Source organism: Pinus tabuliformis, chromosome X (assembly GCF_031772625.1).
Source record: "Pinus tabuliformis cultivar Carrire ecotype Pingquan chromosome X, CPIR1, whole genome shotgun sequence".
NCBI lineage: Eukaryota > Viridiplantae > Streptophyta > Pinopsida > Pinales > Pinaceae > Pinus > Pinus tabuliformis.
Genome location: NC_142308.1, coordinates 303736142 through 303759038, shown reverse-complemented (window position 1 = coordinate 303759038; position 22897 = coordinate 303736142).

The window sequence follows — 22897 nt, the reverse complement described above, 5'->3', positions numbered from 1 at the left end:
TCCAAACTGTCCTTTTGAGCATGCAATTGGAATGAAAATTATTACCAAATAGAAAAAGAGCCACTATACCAAAATCCAACAACGAAGATGGGACAATTAAACGATATTCTTGATGGCTCAACAGATTGAAAGTTTGTGGAGGGTATAACAACAATCAACTCAAAGGAAGGACCACACGAGAAGTTATGCAAGAAGCAAACAAAGAAAATTGGTGACTTACGCTTGACCCCGTGAAACCCACTGAAATATTACTTGACACAGGGCTATCACACACCAGTAATTGTTCCTATATTGTTTATGATGAGGAATAGAGACAATGGAGTGACTTTCATAGCTCAAAAGCATGAATGATCTTGTGATAAAGACCCACAAAGTTCTTGAGAGAACGTAAGTGAGTGAGAGGAGAGGGCAAGGGACCGGTTACCAAAGTGTACTCAGAATGAAATAGAAACAATAATCGCCATGCTGAATACATGATGAAAGTTCTCCACCCTGGGATTTCAGATAAACTGTTATACAAGGCTACCAACTAGAGGCTATATATAGAATACGTGAAACAGTGGTGAGAAAAGATGCCAAAAAAATGCCAACCCAATACCTTGTATTATGATGAAGGCATTAAAGTTTCATAATCAATTGTGAGATAGCATCTAAGCCACATCCAATCAGCCAAACATTTGTACCACCTCCATACCTGCAACGATGAAGAAAATGGAATGTCAAAATAGATTAGCAAACCTACATACACTACCCCTCATCGTTACGAATTTAATGTGATGCACATTACACCATACGATAGGAACGTGTCAATTAATTCCCCACCATGCTTAATTTGTATTAAGCTAGGTGGAGTGTAATGTCCTGCAGTTCTACCCGGAAGTGCGACCGCATTTGGCGACAGGCAACCGGGAGTGCACGGCTGTTAGAGGACGAGTTGCGATGTGCGACGGAGGTGCGACACATATGCGACGAAGGATGCGACAAAAGATGCGACGATCTATGGAGAGCGTTGGCATACATTTATACACCTTGGAGCGTTGGGCGAGATATGTTGGAGGCTGACATGTATATTGGGCATTTAACGTTGGTTTAAGGGGTGTGCACAAGCATTGGGCAAGTCGGCTGGGCGCCAAACTTAGCCCCAAGCTTGGCTATATATAATGGATGCATTTGGAGCATTTCAACAATCATTCGATCACTTCACATCTTCTCACAAGAGTTGGAGGGAGCAGTCTAGTGCGCAGAAACAAGAGGAGTAAAGGCGCACTTCTCATGCGTCGGTTCTTGGTTTATCCGCATGGTGTGAGGTCGCACTTGGAGTTGGGTGAAGGTGTTGGGAAAGGTGTGTCCGATGGTCGGTTGAGGCGTGCATGGTGAACGTGTACCGCCCGTTTGTGCTAAGTCTTGGCATGGGCGTCTTGGTGGCTCAGGTGAGTGCCCGCCCATCATGCAAGTGTGCACAAAGGTAAACGAAGGAAGGCAATCGAGTTTGCCTTGATTGTAAAATTGGCTAAGTATGAAACTTAGTACTTCCAAGTATACTTGTAAAAGCTTGTAATATTGAAGATTGTATAATACATATATTTTCGGGCAGACTCATTGTTCAGGGAGTTGCCCCTTCCTTTATACTTTGTAATTGTGTTCTCATTTATAATTGTTGTTGATAATGAATGTGTATGGGTGTTCATTGGTATAAAGGATAACATAATAATACTTGGTTGCGAAACACAAACAAAGTAGGAGTAAATGGTTAGGCATAGTCCACGAACATAAGTATTGGTGAAAAGAAAGTGTTCGGTGGTGCCGCACCTCGCTAAGAGCGGTTGAAAGACTACCGCCGACTTGGGGGTGTGACAGGTGGTATCAGAGCTAGTCTAAAGACTTGGAGGAGTCTTGCAGGAAGTTGGGTGAAGCAAGTGTGCAGACACATGGAAGTTGATGATAGTAGAAGCAGGTACTTGCAGGTGAAGGAAGTCGTTTCACATACAAGTGGAACAAGAGCTGGTTCATGGTTACAAGGAACCTGGTGATATGGAGAAGGTTGAAGAGGCAGAGATGTTGGATGAGCCTATGATAGGTGAATCTAGTCATGATGCAGTTGAAGTCTTCTGGTACAAAGTGTTGGAACAAATTGGTCGATGGAGTTCTAACTGGGTTTTGATGAAGGCTGAGAACATGAAGATTCGGAAAAGTTGTTCGGAACTAAGGAGGGAACTTGAAGAACTCAAGAGCCAATGCGGAAGTACGACAGATGTTGAACTCAAGGAACTTGATGAGAAGATCCGACAAAGTGGTCTTAGTCTTCAAGATCTCTTTGATGAAAGAGCCCGATTGAGGAAGAAAAGTGCCATGGTGGAAGCCGAAATCAAGCAAGTTGAGGAGGAGATAAAGAAGAAGCTTCTTGGTAAGAAGATCATTGCAATTGAGTAGGAAGAGCTCGACTACATTGACAGGCTGGGAACTCACTACTGAGACAATCCAAAGGATATTCAGAAGTTTAGTTCTATGAAGATAGTCAGTGGACACTTGGTTGGTGCACTTGAGCAGGATGCGATGAAGGACAAGCTTGAAGGGAATCAAGCTAGACCAGGATCGAGTTGCTTAGAAGAGCCAAGCAAGGAAGTGAAGTACCTTAGGAGGAAAGTCAAGATGGAGCATGAACCAATTGACACTTCTGAGGCCGAGTTCTTGAAGAAGGTTGCTGATGTGAGACACAAGATAAAGCCGAGAGAAGGAGGTGAATCCTTGAAGCTAAGTTTTGTGCAAGTGACTGTGAAGGGCAAGAGATTTGCAGCTTTGGTGGATACAACGGCTACTCATAGCTTCTTAAATAGGAAGGTAGCAAAGTCTTTTGGGAAGAAAGAAAAGATGGAGAGGGAATGGAGTGCTTTCAAAGAAGTCAACTATACCACGAAAGTTGTTGATGGTGTGCTGGAAAACACTCAAGTGAGAGTGGGATTGTGGTTTGGAAAGTTGGACTTGAGGATTGTGGACATGGATGATCATTCTATGGTGCTGGGGCAGGATTTCATGAGTCTTGCACAAGCCATACTAATGTTGGACCGGGACATTCTCTTGATCATAGCTGAGGGAAGAACCATGATGGTACCGATGAATAGAAGGAGTTGCTTGGGGTATAGACCAAGGATGACTTCTATGACTTTGTATCCCAAAGATCCGAATGTGAAGCATGAGGATGTAGAGTAAAGAGGAATTGTGAATGTGACTCAAACAACAAAGGAAGGGAAGCTGATTGACTTCATTGCAAGAGCTAAGAAGGATGAATGAAGTGAGAAGGCAATCTCACGAACATGGAGGCACTTGATAGGGACATGTTCTACTGGTGATCTTCACAATGGAGTTGTAAATGAAGGGGGTCCAAGTACTACTTCAGAGGTAGTGGTTGATGAAGATTATGGAGGTAGAGATCCTGCTGGCATAGTGGACATTTACAGGTATGCTATGGGCATATATGACTTTCAGTTGACAAAGGACAAGCTAGGTGAGCTTGGGTGTACATGTGAGGATATTGAGGCTGTGCACAAATACTTGAGGACACACCATCAATCTGGCACATGGGTGGATGAGAGTCAGGGAGGAAACTTCCTGGCCCTCCTTTATCTATAGACAACCTTGCAGATGGGTTGGTGTGGAGGCCTTGATAGGAAGGAACCACACCAACTTTGTAAGGGGGCCTTGAAGGAGGCTTCTTTATGACAGATTGCAGACTTGGATGCAGATGACCAGATGTTGGGATGGAGTCTACATGGGTTGGACATCATGGACAACTAGAGTCATGAACATCAGGTTGGAGACATGGAGGATGAAAGTTATGCAGGGACATTATGCCAAGGCATGTGTAGAGGTGTCATTCATGGACATTCTATGGGGAGTGTCGAAGTAGAGGATGTTGTGTTGATGCTTTTGTGACATGGAGATGTAGGAGCTAGTGGAAAGGGTGTACACTCTTATGCAACAAGACCATGGCTTAAACATGTTGCAGATGGGATGGAGTTTCCATGGACCTAAACATGGGATTGAGGACAGATTCTTGATGAGTCCGAGATGTAGCAAAAGTCAAGGAAAGACTTGTGGTGACATAAGGATGTGCATTCTTGTGATTTGGGCGTATGGTTGGACTGATCACCCGACTAGTTCGAGTCATGAGGGGTACCAATGTGCAGAGGGATGTTGCTGTTGAGTAGACATGTTGGCACATATGTGCTAGCAGCTGATGAAAAACTACATGAGGGGATGACACATGATGAGGTCAACATGAGATGTTGCAGTGGGCATGTAGCTTGAGATGGAGGGGCCAGCCTTCCATGATGGAGAGCAGCATGTGGAGATTGTGACAGAGTGGTCGATGGTCATGGATTGAGATGATATCCGATGTATGACATACCGATGAGGTGTATACTTTGGTATGGTGATATTGGTGATAGATGGTTGCTAAGGTGAGACATGATGGGGACAATGGTTCTACATATGTTGCAGAGATGTTTGCAGTATGTGGAGGAGTTGACATCATGGATATTGATGATCTTGGTGGATGGCTACTAGAATGATATGTTGTCAAGGATGACAATGACTTAAGGTGGAGGAGGATGTCACGTCGTGCGGTTCTACCCCGAAGTGCAACCGCATTTGGCGACGAGCGACTGGGAGCGCACGCGCGGTTGGAGGACGAGTTGCGATTGGCAACGGAGGTGCGACACATATGCGACGAAGGATGCGACAAAAGATGTGACGATCTATGGAGAGCATTGGCATACATTTATACACATTGAAGCATTGGGTGAGATATGTTGGAGGCCGACATGTATATTGGGCATTTAACATTGGTTTAAGGGTTGTGCACAAGCGTTGGGCAAGTCGGCTAGGCGCCAGACTTAGCCCCAAGCTTGGCTATATATAATGGATGCGTTTGGAGCATTTCAACAATCATTCAATCACTTCACATCTTCGCACAAGAGTTGGAGTGCACAGTCTAGTGTGCAGAAACAAGAGGAGTAAAGGCGCACTTCTCATGCGCCGGTTCTTGGTTTAGCCACACGGTGTGAGGTCGCACTTGGAGTTGGGTGAAGGTGTTGGGCAAGGTGTGCCCGATGGTCGGTTAAGGCATGCACGGTGAACGCGTAGCACCCATTTGTGCTAAGTCTTGGCGTGGGCGTCTTGGTGGCTCGGGTGAGCGCCCACCCATCGTGCAAGTGTGCACAAAGGTAAACAAAGGAAGGCAACCAAGTTTGCCTTGATTGTAAAATTGGCTAAGTATGAAACTTGGGACTTCCAAGTATACTTGTAAAAGCTTGTAATATTGAAGATTGTATAATACATATATTTTCGGGCAGACTCATTGTTCAGGGAGTTGCCCCTCCCTTTATACTGTGCAATTGTGTTCTCGTTTATAATTGCTGTTGATAATGAATGTGTATGGGTGTTCATTGGTATAAAGGATAACTTAATAATACTTGGTTGTGAAACACAAACTAAGTAGGAGTAAATGGTTAGGCGTAGTCCACGAACATAAGTATTGGTGAAAAGAAAGTGTTCAGTGGTACCACACCTCGCTAAGAGCGGTTGAAAGACTACCGCCGGCTTAGGGGTGTGACATGGAGGGTGTGGCTTGCGCTCTCAGGGCCACCTCCAACTTGTCAAAATTATCCCTTTTCCTGTCGCTCATTGCTAGAAAGAAGGAACTGCTGCCAAGAACCGTTGGATGTTGCAATTCCGATGAGACACCCGATCGGGGACTTTTGAGGATTATTGTTGTTTAAGCTTTTTATTTTTTATTTATTTTCCAATAGATACATAAATCCTTGAACCCATCTTGTGTTCCAGACCATCATGACACATAATATATTAATTATATTTCCTTTGAATGGTGTGTTACATATGTGTTTTGGAACCATTAAAAGAAAACAATGGTTTTTTTGAAATATCATCACTCTAAGGCCCAATAAAGAAAAACGAAGGGAATTTGGTTGTACACTATCATGTCTACTTCGAATGGTGTTTTTTATACAGAATTGTGATTAGAACCATATGTCTGTGATGGGGCTAGTATATCCACTATCCACCATATCTACTTTGGAATGGTGTGTAATTTGTATTTAGGACTAGCGGTAACTATTATGTTGTTTTTTAAACTATCATGGGAGACAATAAATTATATTTAATTGAATTATATTTTATACAAAATATTTTAGGATCCCATAAATGAAATCGAATAGGACTAACAAATCTATGCCAGGAAGAAAAATCATATGTAACCTCTAACCATAGCACAAGATGCATAGATGTTTAAGGATTTCATTAGAAAAAATGAAATTCGATAATTCTCTCCCATGCAATATTTGGTGTTGTCTTTTAGCATTAGGGGAAAAAATAATTTTAAATGTTTCTGAAAAGGTGTGCATTGTGTTGGATGCAAAATAAATTATTTCAATGTTATACTGAAATATTTTGTTTATTTATAATTAAAATTTAATTTATTTTTATAAAATTAAATTATATAGATTCAGATTTTACAATTGTAAAAGTTAATTTACGATTTATGGTTTATTTAAATGTTTTCTTTAGATTAAATCATAGAACATATTAATGATTAATTTATGGTTAAATTGTATGGGTGGTAGGAGGGGTGGTTTTTTTTTATCCGAAAGAAAAATTGTTGTCAATTATTGTTGGGGGTTGGGTAAGAAAAACAACAATTAAGTGGAAATGTATGGTATTTTATTGGGTATAAATCTTGCTAATGACATGACAATTTCTAAGCTAATAATATTAAGAGATTCTATGATTACAATACAAAATCTAAACAATGGTCCATATCCAAAGGAAAATCTCCTCAAGCTCCTCCTCAAAAGAATAAATTGTGATTTGTATCTCCTACTCTCAAACTCTCTCTTCCATATCCTCAAAAGCAAAAACCCAAAGGGAGATTTCCAAGCCAATATAGTTTTCCGCCTAGACGTGGATCAAATGGAAGTTAATGGAATCAAATATTAGCATACTATACCATAATATCCTAAATGTGCTCTCTCCTCCCCAAGTAATCATCCATGTGCCACCTCCTTGGATTCACATTAAAGGTAATTTTTTCTTTGATATTGAGTTATTTTGGGTCAAGTTGACTGGTATAATTTTTACAGTTGAGCGTTTGACCCATGCATGGGAAACTCTATTAATTTCACATGCTCCTCCTTGCCTCATATAGAAGTCCCTGCCTTGTACAACTCCACCGCCTCATGGAGTGATGAATCTAGAGAAATTGAGCATGATGGTGTTTTAATGGTGATTCAAATGTCATTTCATGGGAGGGACACCATTTTAGTGTTAAATCCAAGGCTTGGTTCATGCTCTTTCACAATTTGGCCTAGGAAAATTCTTCATTGAGTTCTCTCTGACTCGTTTCTATTTGAATTCTATGTTCAACGCTTTGGAAGTCATTGTAGCATCTACAATCTTGGGCTTCAATAGGCTTTGTAATGATTATGCATGTCAGCAATTTGAACATCAGTGGGTCAATGAATTGGCATTCCCATCCTTGCGGTTTGGTTAATTTGAGAAATTCTCTTTCAAGAACCCATCTTACGCAGAGAGTAGGCAGTGATAGAGCTTCACGCAACTTTTGCATTTTGGAATTCGACTGCTTTAGGAGGCTCTTTCAAGTTTTTCCCAAATGCCTTCTCCTTATAGAAGTGGATTTCTTTGCTCTTTTTCGCCCATTCAACTCTGATTGCTCAGGAATCTTCTCTCAACTTCTCTACCATTTTAGGTTAGCTTAATCAACTCCATTATTCCCCATTTAGTAGTAGAAGGTTGTATTATCTTCATAACCATTGATCCCTTTTGCTTCCCCTTCATCAATCCCACCATCCTGTGTTCACTCTCCCTATTCATGAATGAAGCATATATCTTGAATAATCACCCATCCCTCGACGTTGATCCATCTATCACTACTACCCTAGATATCCTTGCACTCGTTGGCATCTTGTGAAACCCTTGCGACATCCTTTTCCTTTATAATATGAGACCAACCTCCTCAGTCCTCCAGATCACCACCACTATATAATTAATCATGTCTACAAGTCTCAATAGTTCAACCGCCACTGGAAGTACCAAAGGTTGTAATGCATGCAAAAAGCGTATTGAGGCCCTATAGATGGAGAATTTGGAAATAAAATGAAAATTTCATCAACACACTAATCTACTCACTTTCATCACTAAAGAAATACATACTCTTAAATACAAGCTCTCCTACCAGGATGATGAGTTGGATGCTCTGCTAAGGAAACTGGAAGACCTAAAGCATATAGTCCAATTTCTAGGGAACCAGGATATTGCCAACTCTTCTTCAATCCTCCACTCTGGCAGTTTGAAATTTGACATAAGCAAGCCTCTAGAGGAAGATATCTTCTTTACTTTCTAATGGGCTATTAAAGAAATTTTTTCCTTTTGTTATCATAATTTTATAGGATATGTGTATGTTTGCCTGCCATCATAGTCTTTTCTTATAATACTCCTTTTGATCTAATAGTCAGCTCCTCAGTAAAGGATTTATGGAACATGATGCATGTAATGAATTCCTCATGCATTTGTTGGGGCCAAGCATAGATTTAAAATAACTACTATTGAATTATGTTTAAAAATAAATTCATCCCAGTATGGTAGAGATGTTGTAATGTAATGGTTAACAATTTGACTAAGTCAAATTACATAATAAAAAAAATAATAAATAAATAAATAAAAAGATTAATTTAATGTAATGTAAGCATGTTAACTATGTCAAAATAAAATAAAAATAACCCTATAAAAATAAAAATTACCCTTAGTATTGACTCATGGTATTCATGTGCAAGGGGAAATTAAACCAACCAGGATGCATCTTAACTCTAAGCATAGAGAGGAATCAAACCTCTTAAGATGAAAACCCATATTATATTCAAAAGAAATTTAATCCCTCTAGGCGCTTGATAGATCCACATTTAAGATGGATTTAGGTTGGTTTATATTTAAATTCATGTAATATGTTTAAAAGTATTATAAGACTAAGATGGTATATGTGGATTTTTGTAAAATTAAGTAAAATCATTTAATATGTGGAATAATTTCTTAGGTATATCTTGAAACCATGTAATTATTATAATTGGGATAGCATCATGTGGTTTCACTATATCATATGATCTAATTTCTCAATTGCCTCATTGCTTCTTCGAACCATATAATTATTACTTTATCATATGGTTTATGAACATAATTAGCTAATTATTAACTCAAAATTATGTAATTATATATTTAAAACCTTGCAATAAAGATATTGACGTGTCGTATTTGAATCAATTATGTCTTTTTTCCCTAAAATTGAGTAGCTAAGTTCTATACAACATAATTTGGGGATAGTAGCCCGCTATTCTACATCTTCCTGTGGGGATATGTGGTTAAGTGAGGCTAGATAATTCAAAAAAAGTAGTATATACATTTACATATGCACATAAAAGCAAGTAAAAAAACAAATTAGTGTAAATCTATGTATATTTATCAAACTAAGAGAAATTAAATTTATTAAGGTGCAATTTTGTGCAATTCTTTAATCATTTAATAGAAAAATTGAATGATAAAGAAATTGCATTTTAAGAAATTGGAACCTTCTCTATATTGATAGATGTGTATTTAAAATAGATATATGATGATTAATAATCAAATTTTATAATTTTAAACAAAATCATATAATATGTATCCCTCAATTATACCAACATAGATCCATCTTAATTCCAGATCTACTAAGTGTCCATGGGGATCAAATCTCTTTTCACTCTAAAAATGGTTTGCACCTCAAGAGATGTGATGAACCTCCATGCTTGGTAGATTCAGAATGATGTAATCTAATTTATTGAAGAAATAACCCTTTTCATCCAAATTAGGTGATAGAATTTCAGGCAAGCTTGTGATTTTTTGTTATTTAAAGCATTTTTTGAATGCATAAATCAAAATTCCTGGGTACTCGAATTTTGCAAATTAAACATCTCAAACTCTAGTTTTTAAAAATCTCTTTTGGAATTTGGCTAAAATTAACAACAAGAAAAAAGCCTATTTCATCTATAAATTAGACTATGCAACTTTAGAATTAAGATTGATCTCAGATTGATTTAATTAATAATTATAATTATAATTATTGATTTTTTATTTAAATTTTATTTTATATTATTGTTGTGTAATTTTAATGAGTCGAATTTTTTTATTACTAATTCTAATTATTATTTATTTTAAATTTTATTTTATTGTAATTTTTTCTTTGATGTGATTTGACTATGTCATAATATATAACAGAACATCATAGGACATATAGCATATCTTCCATATTAATTGTAGAATGTCTCTCAACATAATAATTCTTTATAATTTTAAATTAAATGGTATAATATTTATCCCTCAATTATATAATTATGGCTAAATATATTTAATTACATTAGTAATATATTTTCATAAATATAATTATATATTTTTAACTCCAAATAAAATAAAATTTGTAAAATAACAAACTATTAGTAAAAATATTAATAAATTATATAATAATAAATAGTTCTGACTTCACAATTATATAATTAAAATAATAAACTCCAAGTGATAATATTAATTAAAGAACCTTAAATTTCAAAAATTTTCTTTGTCAATTAAACAACTTAAATTCAAGTTTTTAAAAATATTTATGGAATTTGGTTAAAATTCATAATTAAAAAAAAACACCCTTAAAAAGACTATTCTAAAGTTAAACTAGGCAAATTCGAAATTAAGATGGACCATAGGCTGATTTAATTATTAATTTTTGTATTTTATTTTATTTTTATGTAATTTTACCAACTCAAAATGTTTTATTACTAATTTTGATTATTATTTATTTTAAATTTTAATTTATTTTAGTTTTTTCTTTTATGTAATTTGACTATGTCATAATATTTAACAGAACAATAGTTGGCTGCAAAAGTCGACCGAAAAGAGTTATTACTGTTAACTAATCCTTGGAGATTGTTATTGTACAATATGTAATTAGTTTTATAATTTGTTTTTTACAGTTAATAAGTTACCAAGACACAAGTGTCTCATATCTAAATTGCACATGTATAAATAAGTAATTTTGTCATTAATAGAATTCTCTTTCATTGTGGAGTTTATTTTGGCTTGTACAGTGGTATCATAGCCTCATAGCCTCGATTGTGTTGATAATTAACCTCGTTTTTGTGTTGGAAAAGGAAAGAGTGTCGGTGTCTAGTGCGTAAATCCGAAAGGAAAGAGCATTGTTGTCTAGTGCGTAAAGCCAGAAGGAAACACTGTTGAATAAAGGCCACCAAGAAGTCGTTGCCTGAAGAGAATATGTGATCAGATCGATGACATAATCAGTTCTGGTAAGCTCTGTTTTGGACTTGTTCTCGAGAAAATTGTGATGGTTGCATAAACAGTTAGTCTATTCATTTATAGTGATGGCTGCATAAACAATTCGTCGATTCATTTCATTTCAAAGAGTTATTTTAATTATCTCTTTCAACCTCCTCTACCCAACTGTTGTGATTATGTCGTTGATCATTGGTCTTTAAACATAATAGTATTAGTCATTGATTACTATTTAGACAGAGTTGAAAATCCTTTCCCTAAGTAGAAACCAAGGCTTCAGTTATATTTGGTAATAATATATTGAATGCTATTAAAGATAGAACTTTCATAAATGATGTTGCAGAGGATGAATGAGGAAATTCACTCATGTCAAAAACTCTAATTTTGAACCATACTTCTAGAGAAGGCACTATATTTTTCCATTCAGTCTCACTTTTTTGTTTTTGAAGAGAAATTGATAACCAGAATTTGAATTTCATTTAGTGGTAAATATAGCCTGTCATAATGAATTTTGCACGGTAGCTTTTGACAAAAAAATAATGAAATGTATATTTAAAAAAAAAAATCATGAAGTGAAAGGAGTCTGCATAAAAGTGAATGGGAATTATTTTTTAAAACTTCTTGAAGTGAAATAGGTATGCATAAATTTGAATGGGAATTATTCATATTTTCTGACCATCAATTTTTGAAAAGATAATTCTTGATGTTTTTAGCCATTAAGTGTTTTTCAAAGGAGGAAATAGCAAGGTTTGAACCTATTTCTCAACTAAGTTATTTTTGAAGCCTACCATCACACCACAACAAGTGCTTATATAAATAAAAGGATAAAGGGACTTGTATTTTTCTTAAAGGGTATTGCACATATTTGAAAACTTGAAAAGGATTTGAAGAATTTATTCAGCGTCAAAAACAATTATGACTTCAATAGTCTCCATAGTTGGAGTTGTTCTTGATGAAAATGAAAATTACCAATAGTGGTTTAGAAAGCTTAAAAGTGCCCTTGTTTTTAATCATTTGTGGGAAATTTGTCAGGGAAAGAACGATAATGATAGAAAACAAATTACACTGGAGCCACCTGATAATGAGAAGTAGCGTGAAATTTGGGAGGCAAAGGACAATAAGGCATATGCATTAATAATAGAATTGATGACAACAGAGGTAAGCTGATATATCTTTTTTTGTGTTACTGCATTTGAAGCATTAAAGAAGTTGAAAGAATTGTATGATTCACATTAAAAAATCAAAAGTATTCAGTTGTTATTCAAGTTGTTCAATTTGGAGATGAAAGATAATGATCCATTGAAGAGTGCTTGAAATAAAATCCTTTTTCATGATATAAAAGCCATTGGAATTAAAGAATATAAACAACTTACAGCTTTTATAAAAGTCCTTCACCCTATCTATTCACACTATTTGGAATCCCTCCAAGCTAGTGGGAAGTGAAAAGACATTACAGTTGATAAACTTGTAAACAAATTAGTTGAGAGAGAAAAGGCCTTTGGGAAGAAAGATGCCCCGCCAAACTCAAATGTAGAAACTTTGTGCCTTTCACAAAAGCATCAAAAGTTTCATGTTAAAACTTATAGAGGTGACAAAAATTAGTAGAAGTTGTGGTAGAAGAAATTATAGAGGCAAGGGGACCAAAAAAATCATGGAGACAAACAACAAAATGATAGACAACAGATAAATTTGAATCATAAATCAACTATCGAATTTTTCAGATGTGGTAAAATTGGTCGTACTACTGCTAACTATAAAATCCCTTGGGAGAAAGTCATTGAAGGGAGAGAACAGTGGAATGAAAAGAAATATTAACCACAACCAGATAAGGGAAAATCGTCAGAGTCTGCACATTATATTGTTTCTCACTGTAATTTTAATACTAATGATGTTTTCAACACTGTCTTTTCTTCGTGGCAAGAAAGTTGGATTTTGGATTCAGGAGCCACTTGCCATATGACATTAAGGTGAGATTTTTTTGAAAGTCTTAGTGATGATATTGATGGTGTTCTTTACTTTGCTGGCAAGTCTCAAATTAAACCATCTAGCATTGATTCTATTCATTTAAAGATATCAAATCTTGCATATTGTGTTCTACAAGATGTACTTTATATTCCACAATTTTGGTGAAATATGATGTCTCTTATCGATATTCGGCAACAGGGGCATTCAACTCATATACTTGATGGCATCATCGAGATACGAAGATCATGTGATTATGCATTTATTATGACCGGTGTAGAAGAAGGTCCACTTTTAAATTTAAATGATACTTCATCTACTAATTCTCATGAAAGTTTTACTTTTTTGGCACAACAAAGTGATATCTTCCCTCCCATATTGTTCTGGCATGCTCGATTTGGTCACATCAATTATGGAAGCATTAGAATTATGAAAAAGTGAGGTATTAAAGATCTTCCTATAGTTCCAAGAAAGATTACACCTTGTGATGTTTGTATTTTGGGAAAACATTATAAACAAACTTTTCATAATTCTTCTTTTAGATCTTCAAAAAAATTAGGTCTCATACATTCATATTTATGTGGACTTATGCTTGTTGCAACTGTAAATGGAATTAAATATGTGCTGACATTTATTGATGATTACTTGAGAATGTGTTGGGTGTATTTGTTGAATGGTAAGTCACAAGTGTTTGAATTAAAAAAAAAAAAAAAAAATCTTTTGATGATTAAAAATGAAACTCAACATAATATAAGCATTCTCAGAACTGATACTAGTGGTGAGTATAATTCTCATGCCTTTAAACAATATTTAAAGGACAATGGAATAAAAATCAAACTAATATACCTTATAATCCACAATAGAATGGCATAGCAGAACACGTGAATAGAACTTTGTTTAATATGATTATATCTATGATGTTCTTTAAGAATGTGAAGTTAATGTTTTGGGGAGAAGCAATTCTTTGTGTAGCTTATATTAGAAATCATTATCATTCTTCTATTATTAAAGACATAATGCCTTATGAACTTTGGTATTATCGACTCCCAATTGTTCAACATTTTAGAGTTTTTGGATCAAAATGTTATGCTTTGATTCTTAAGTGAGAACGAAATAAATTAGGAGCAAGAAGTCGAATATGTATAATTTTGGGTTATTCTGATACTTCCAAAGCATACAAGTTGTATGATGAAGAAAATAAGAAGTTCATTCTTTCCAAAGATGTTATTTTCGTTGAATCAGATAAAGATAATTCCACTATTGATAAGAAATTGGCTCTTTTAGATTTTCATCTAAGAAGTTATATTTTGAATCTGATAATGATGTTCCACACTTTGAAGGGTGCGTCCCATTCTAGATCAACCTATGGATTTTTTGTCTTTGACTCACGAGGATGTTTCCCCTAAAGAAAAATTGGAGGATAGTGTTGTTTCTATAGGGTCAAAGGGTGTTCTTGAATAACCTGTACTTCGGGATGAACAACCATCACTTCCACTTCAAAAACCTTTACGAAAATCTACATGTGCTTGAAAAGTTTTAAGCAAGTATGATGATTTTGAAAAAGGAAAGTCTTATAAAGGTGATTCGGGTAACGTTGCTCATGAATGTGAATTCAATCATTTTTCAATTAGCGAACCTAGTTTTTTTTAAGAAGCTTCTAATTGTGATGTATGGAAGGATGCAATGAAAACGTAACATGATGCACTTATTAAGAATGGAACTTGGAAGTTAGTGATCCTCCTACAGGTCTCAAGCCCATTTGCTGAAAATGGATGTATAAGATCAAGTACAAAGCAGATGGTTCGCTTGATAAATACAAGGCCATTCTTGTAGCAAAATTCTATGCTCATAAGGAAGGTGTTGACTACACAAAGATATTTACTCCTACAGAAAAATGGGGTGCGATTAGAACTTTGTATTCTCTTACAGCTTAGAATATCTAGAAGATATACCATTTGGATGTTAAAACATCGTTTTTGAATGGCGATTTGATGGAGGATGTTTACATGCTTCAACCCGAAGGTTTTGTTGTTAAAGTAAAAAAGAAAAGAGTATGTAAGTTGGTTAAGGCTTTGTATGGACTGAAAAAAGCATCTCGTGCATGGTATGAAAAACTAACTAAACACCTTATCAAGCTAAATTATAACTTATTTTATCTGGATGATGCAACTGTTTTTATTAAGAAAAGTGGAAGGTCATTTGTATATTTGGTTATGTATGTAGATGATTTGATGATCACAGGAAACAATGATGACTATATAGCATCTGTTAAAAGAGAATTATTGAAAGTTTTTGACATGAAATATTTGGGTTTATTACATTATTATTTAGGGATTGAAGTTGATTAGAAACCCAAATACATTTTCATTTATTAGAAAAAAATATATTGGACAACTATTGGATAGATTTGGGATGCAAGATTGTAATCCTGTCGCTAATCCTATGGAGCAGAATTTGAAGCTTACTTCCACTGAGGGAAGTATGTTTGAATATCCAACAAACTATAGTCAACTTGTTGGAAGTTTAAAATTTCTAACTACTACTTGACTTGACATAGCTTTCATTGTAATGATACTTTCTAGGTTCATGCATCAACCATGTGAAGGTAATTGGAATGCAGCAAAGAAAGTGCTCAAGTATTTGAAAGGAACTCAAACATATGGCATCAAATATTCCAAACTTGCATATTTCCATTTCAACCACTATTCATATTCTGATTTAGATGGAGATAAAGAGAATGGAGTCTCTACTTCTAGCTATTTGATGAGTCTTAGATCAACATCCATCAGCTGAAGATCACGTAAGACATCCGTTTCTGTTGATTCTACCACTGAAGCTGACTTTGTTGCAGCATATCAAGCTACAAAATAAATCATTTGGCTTCTCAAAATACTTAAATATTTGAAGTAGATAGAAAGGCTTCAACTCCATTACTCGTTGACAACACTTCTGTAGTTTAGTTGGCCAAAAATTGCAACTTTCACGATCGAATCAAGCATATTAACACCAAATATCACTTGATTTGACACTATGTAGAGGCCAAAATTATTCATCTGACACATTGTCCTACTTTAGAGCAACTCACAGACATTTTTACAAAGCCACTTGGACGTGAAAAGTTTGAAAAGTTTAGAATGTTGCTCGGCATGTGAGATGTCCCTTCGGATTAGGGGGGGAATGTTGACTAATCCTTTGAGATTGTTATTTTAAAATATGTAATTATTTTTATATTCCATTTTTACAGTTAATAAGTTACCGATACACAACTGTCTCATACCTAAATTGTGTTAGGGTCCTATAATATAGGTAATTTGTTTGTTCAGTGATCTATTTTGGAAATTTTTTGGTAAAATTTAGACTCTGAATCTCTAGGTGTCATTGCCTAATGGTTTGCTTGTCCAAGGAGCCATTTAGTTATGGAAGTCTGATGGGCAAGACAAAGTATGGATGTTTGGGATATTTTTTGCATGTAGATTCAGGGTCAGATAATATGGCAGTTATTTTCATGGAAAAGTGCTCAAAATAAGATTTCCAAAAGTATATTTGGTGCTTCAATTCAGCGTCCGAATTAAAAGGTAGATCATGATGAAGTTTTCTTCTCAAAACCACAAGCAAAGAAGTAAGCCTAAGTGAGAAATTATTTATTGGAATTATCAAAATTAAAAAATAATAAATTAATCCAAACTCTCAAACATTAGAAACATATTTATCATGCGTCAGCGAAAGTTATAAATTCAAAAGTCAAAACCTATGGCCCCATCCCGCACTTCATGCATTAATTTTCCCCAATGTTAAAAGGCCTTGAGATATGTGAAAATTAAAATCAATGGTTATAAATATATTTCAAACCCCAACCCGTGTGACATAAAACCAAGAAGGGGGTTTGAAAACTTGTTTTCACTTTTACCCTTTTATACAGCTGTCACCCTCTTGTTAAATCTGATCCCCCACCTAAACCTCTTCCTACCTACCCCTCTCCAAAAAACCATTTTTACAATGAGTTAAATATCATTATATATGGTGAAAAGTTCATTTTCCATTCGATTAATTGTATTTAAGCTTGGACATATTTTTTAAAAGAAGCTACAGGTAAAAGTAAAGGGAGGATGAGTCAAATATGACTAAGGTTAAAGGAAATTTACAGGTCATAAATTTATCAAATAAATTTACACGTGTCTGTAAATAAAGTTACGAGTGAATAAATACTTTTACAAAGTTGGAAAGTATATAAAGAAATATTTCATACATTTATGAAATATTTATATGGATGGGAAGATGAGCCAAAATGACACTAATGTAAATGAGTTTTACGAATAGAAGGATAAGTAAAACATGACTTACAAGTGTAAATAGAATTTATATATAGATGTGAAATGAATTTATAGAGGAAGGTGAAAGGAGAAACAACGAATGGTTTTGGAAATCCATTCAAATATTCTACAGGGGTAAAAGTAAATTCCAAGTATGAAATGGATTTACAGAGAAAGGTGAAAGGATAAATGACACATGGTTTTTTAAAACAACACATGGGTTTCAAATTCCATGGATTTAGAAAACAAGCCATGGATTTTGGAAACAACACATTGATTTGATAATTGGCTTTATAGATCATTCAAAATAAATACTTTGAAATTGAAATCATGAATTTTATCAAAATATTTGGAAATATTATTCAAAACTATATCTCTTTTCCCAAATATTTTGTGACAAAATAAAGTATTTAAAGGATGATGAAAACCAAAAAAATGACATAAATAGAACTTAAAGGTAGAGCAATCAGATTTAAGAGGGCAATTAGTTGATTTTGTAAAGATAGTTTCAAACATGTTTCCAAATTTGAAGGGCATGAAGATTAGTCTAAAACTTCTATCACCAAAAGATCAGCAGATTAAAGATCAAACAACAGATTTTCAGCAGTCAGTGACCGAATTCCATATTTCAATGCACAATACTTGCAGACAAATCAAAGTTTCCAGCAGATAAATTAGAGACTATTTTATCTTTAGTTTATTATGCAGAATTTTTCCAGAAATAGCCACAATCAACAACTATTCACTTTAAAGTCTAAATAGAATATCAGAAATAGTATGGAATTCCTATTAGTTAGTTATATTTTGGAAATGTCTACATGTTTTTGGTAGATATTATTTGTAATAAATTTCATTCATATTTTTCTAGAAATTATTAGAGAATATTTTGTAAATCAATTCCCTTTTGGAATCTGATATTAGCTTAGCAGAAAATCTATAAATATGTTGTAATAAGACTTATAAGTGGTTCGGACATGTTTGAAGAAAATCACTTGTATTGTAAAGAATCTCACAGAACCACCATTGATTAGATTTTCAATAATATAGTGCAATCATTACAAGATTCTTATGTCATTTTTATTGGTGAAATGCATCTCACTTTGTGAATTTGTTTTCTTTTTATTCTCGTATGTGATTCTAAAATCTAAATTATTCTAAGAAGATAAAGAACATAATTTTTTTTTAATGTACACTTTGTCTCTGGCTTAAGAATATTCTTTATGTTTTCCACTGAAGGTTAAAATCAGATTTCTTAACTTCTTTGTTTCTCATTTGGACCTCTAAATCTTTTCCTCTCCTTCACACCATAGATCTTAAAGAATTTCCTAACTTGCCATATAAGTTTAGCTTGTAAACTCTGTATTTGATCACCTCAAACCTATGACTCCATTTTCCCAATGGCCTCTCCTCCCAGTTTCAACCCAACAACATAAAAAACCCAAACCTAAACTTAATAGATAGCCTAACGCCTTCAACCAAACAAAGCTAAATCATATAGAGAGATCCCTCTCTTAAACTGGAAGGGCTAGATTCCCAGTTTCCAAAGTGGTCGTTTGATTACCTCTCTGATTTTTTTCTGCAGCCTAAAAAATTACGGAGTTATAATATCCTGGTGACCATACTGGGGAGGAATGATTTAATCTTCGTGAGGAAAGAGTATCATGTTTTAGATCTGGTTATTGACGGTGGAAAACAGTCAACCATATGAAAGTTGAATCATTCACCTGGCGACTCCAAATAGTTTCAAGCGGATCTAAAAACTCCACTAGTAGTAGAAACCATAAATCAAGATGAGTTCTCAATCTAGAATGTATGCACCTTTGAATCGAGATCATCTTCTAGGATTTCCAAATCGAATGCCTTGCATAAATTGGAAAATTTATTTACAAAAATTCAAGAATGAGGAAAAAGATGATGCTGCTCTTCACTTGGTCAAGTTTCACATGCATGTACATAGGCTAAAAAATCATTTTCCTAAAGGCTGCCCGATGAAGATGTTCATGGAAACTTTGGAGGGAAATGCAAGATCTTGGTATGAAAATTGGCCTACTGCTAGTATATGTTCTTTAAAGTATTTTCATGTTGTTTTTTGTGAGGAATACAAAGAATATTATCCATCTTTATTGTTGGTTCAAAACTGTTGTGATTATTTTGAAAGTTTTATTCAATATCTGTAAGGTTACTATGAAGATGATCAATTCATGGATGAAGAGATACTAGAAGCTTTGGATGAAAATCATTTTCAACATCATTAACAAAAATTAGAAGCTAGCAACCATAATAATCATGAAAAATCTCAAACATTAGTTTCTTCCTTGGTTGTTAACGAAATAAGACAATATTCTATTGTAAGTCATGTTCCTTCACCTGAATTTGATGAAAGTTTGTAGCTATCTTGCTAGCTTGTGTGTGACCAAGTTAGTGATGAGGGTAGTCAATCAACTCTTTGTACTTTTCATTCATTTTCTGACTCAACCATTAAAAGAGAAGATCTTATCTCACATCCTTTTGAAGATCAAGATGAAATTACTGTTGAATTGAATAAAGGGTCCTTTCTAGACATCCCTATTGCACATGATATTGTTGTTATATTTGATGAGATTCGGGAACATTTAGAGTGCTTGCCTATTGTAAATGGAAGGGAGGATAAACTAATTGTTGTTTTTTCATTTAAATGATCACAAGTTTTATAATGATCACTGTTATAAAATAGAACAAGAAACAATTTTTCTTAGTCCTTTTGAATATCAAAACGACATTTCCATTGAAATACATGAGGAGCCATTTTCAAATTTTCCTCAAACATGTTAGGAAGTCATTTCATCTAAATATGTTCAATAGTATACAACACATCTTCACATTATGGATGACGAGAGTAAAAAGTAGTTTACTACCATTCTATTCGAAGGGGATTAGTTTCAACACATAAACAAACTAGTAGTTTGGAATGAGGTTTTCTTATGTTGCATGTTTTCCATGATCGTTTGGTCAGTTTATTGGAGTCATCAGTGAAGGTAGAATTTTTGTTGATCATCAATACATGTAATTGATCCAGATGGAAGTTTGAGTTGCTATTCTTTGAGTTTTTATTTTTCTTTGAAGACAACGTGAGTAGGGGGAAATCGAGAAACCACATGCTTGATTTGTTGCTTTGGCACTTTTTTGTCACTTAATTCAACACTTGATATCAGTTATTAGATTGAGTAGATGTGATGAATAAGCTCCAATCTTTGAGCATTCTTTTCATTTTTTAGTATACATTTCATATTTAAGTTTAGAGAATGCATTTGATTCAATTTGAAGAGTAGAACGTATTATCAATTGGTTTTTAGTTACAGTGGCTTCATGGCAGAGCATTTTGTAAGCTTAGGATCAACCCAATGGATCAGGCTACACGTATATCGTATTCTTTATCACCTCACTGGGAGGATTCCATCCCCATTGGAGCCACTATTAGGGTCCTATAATATAGGTAATATATTTGTTTAGTTATCTATTTTGGAAATTTGTTGGTAAATTTTAGACTATGAATCACTAGGTGTCATAGCTTAAAGGTTTGCTTGTCCAATGAGCCATTTAGTGCTTGAAGTCTTGTGGCAAAGACAAAGTTTGGATTTTTGGGAGCTTGTTTGCATATAAATTCTAGATCACATCATATGGTAGTTGCTTTCATGGTAAAGTGATCACAAGCAGTTTTCAAACGGTATATCTAGTGCTTCAAATTGACTTTCAGATTAAAAGGTAGATCAAGATAAAGTCTTATTCTCAAAACCGCAAGCAAAGAAGAAACCTAAGTGAGAAATTATTTATTAGAATTATCAAGATTAAAAAATAATAAATAAATCCAAACTCTAAAACATTGAAAACATATTTATTATGCATTAACCAAAGTCATCAATTCAAAATTCAAAACCTATGGCCCCACCCGGCACTTCATGCATTAATTTCCCCCAATGTTAAAAATCCTTGAGATATGTGAAGATTAAAATGAATTATTATAAATGTATTTTGGACCCCAGAAATTAAACCAAAAGGGGAGTCTAGAAATTTGTTTTCCGTTTTAGCCTTTCTTACAACGGTCACCCTCCTGTTAAATCAGACTAACTAATCCTAAACCACTTCCTACCTACCCCTCTTCGAAAATCCATTTACTGAGGTTAAAGGAAATTTACAGGCCATAAATTTATGAAAATTTTACAAATTTGGAAACATATAGAGAAATATTTCATAGTTTATGAAATATTTTTATGGATGGGAAGTTGAGCAAAAAAGACACTAATATAAATTAGTTTTACGGATAGAAGGATAAGTAAAACAGGACTTACAGGTGTAAATATAATTTATAGGTACATGTGAAATGAATTTATAGAGGAAGGTGAAAGGAGAAACAACACGGTTTTTGAAAACAATGCATAGTTTTGGAAATCCATCCAAATATTCTACAAGGGTATAAGGAAATTATAGATATGAAATGAATTTATAGAGGAAGGTGAAAGGAGAAACAACACATGGGTTTCAAAGTCCATGGATTTAGAAAACAAGCAATGGATTTTGGAAACAACACATTGATTTGAAAATTTGTTTTATAAATCACTCAAAATAAATATTTTGAAATTTAAATTATGAATTCTATCAAAATATTTGGAAATATTATTCAAAAACATATTTCTTTTCCAAAATATTTTGTGACAACATAAAGTATTTAAAGGATGAGGAAAACTAAGAAAATGACAGAAATAGAACTCAAAGGCAGAGCAATCAAATTTAAAAGGGTAGTTAGCTGATTTTGTAAAAACAACTTCAAACTTATTTCCATAGTATTTAAAGGATGGGGAAAACTAAGAAAACGACAGAAATAGAACTCAAATGCAGAGCAATCAAATTTAAGAGGGCAGTTAGCTGATTTTGTAAAAATAGTTTCAAACCTATTTCCATAAGGGCATGAAGATCAGTCTAAGACACCTAGCATCAAAAGGTCAAATTTCCAACAGTTGGTGAAGAAATTCCAGAATTCAATGCATAATACTTGGAGGCAGTTTAATGTTTCTAATAGATAAAATAGAGATATTATTTTATCTTTAGTTTACTATGCATAATTTTTCCAGAAATAACCATAGAAACTATTCACTTTAAATTCTGAAAAGAAGATCATAAAAAGTATGGACTTCCTATTACTTAGTTATATTTTGGAAATATCTACATGTTTTTGGTAGATATTATTTGTAATAAATTTT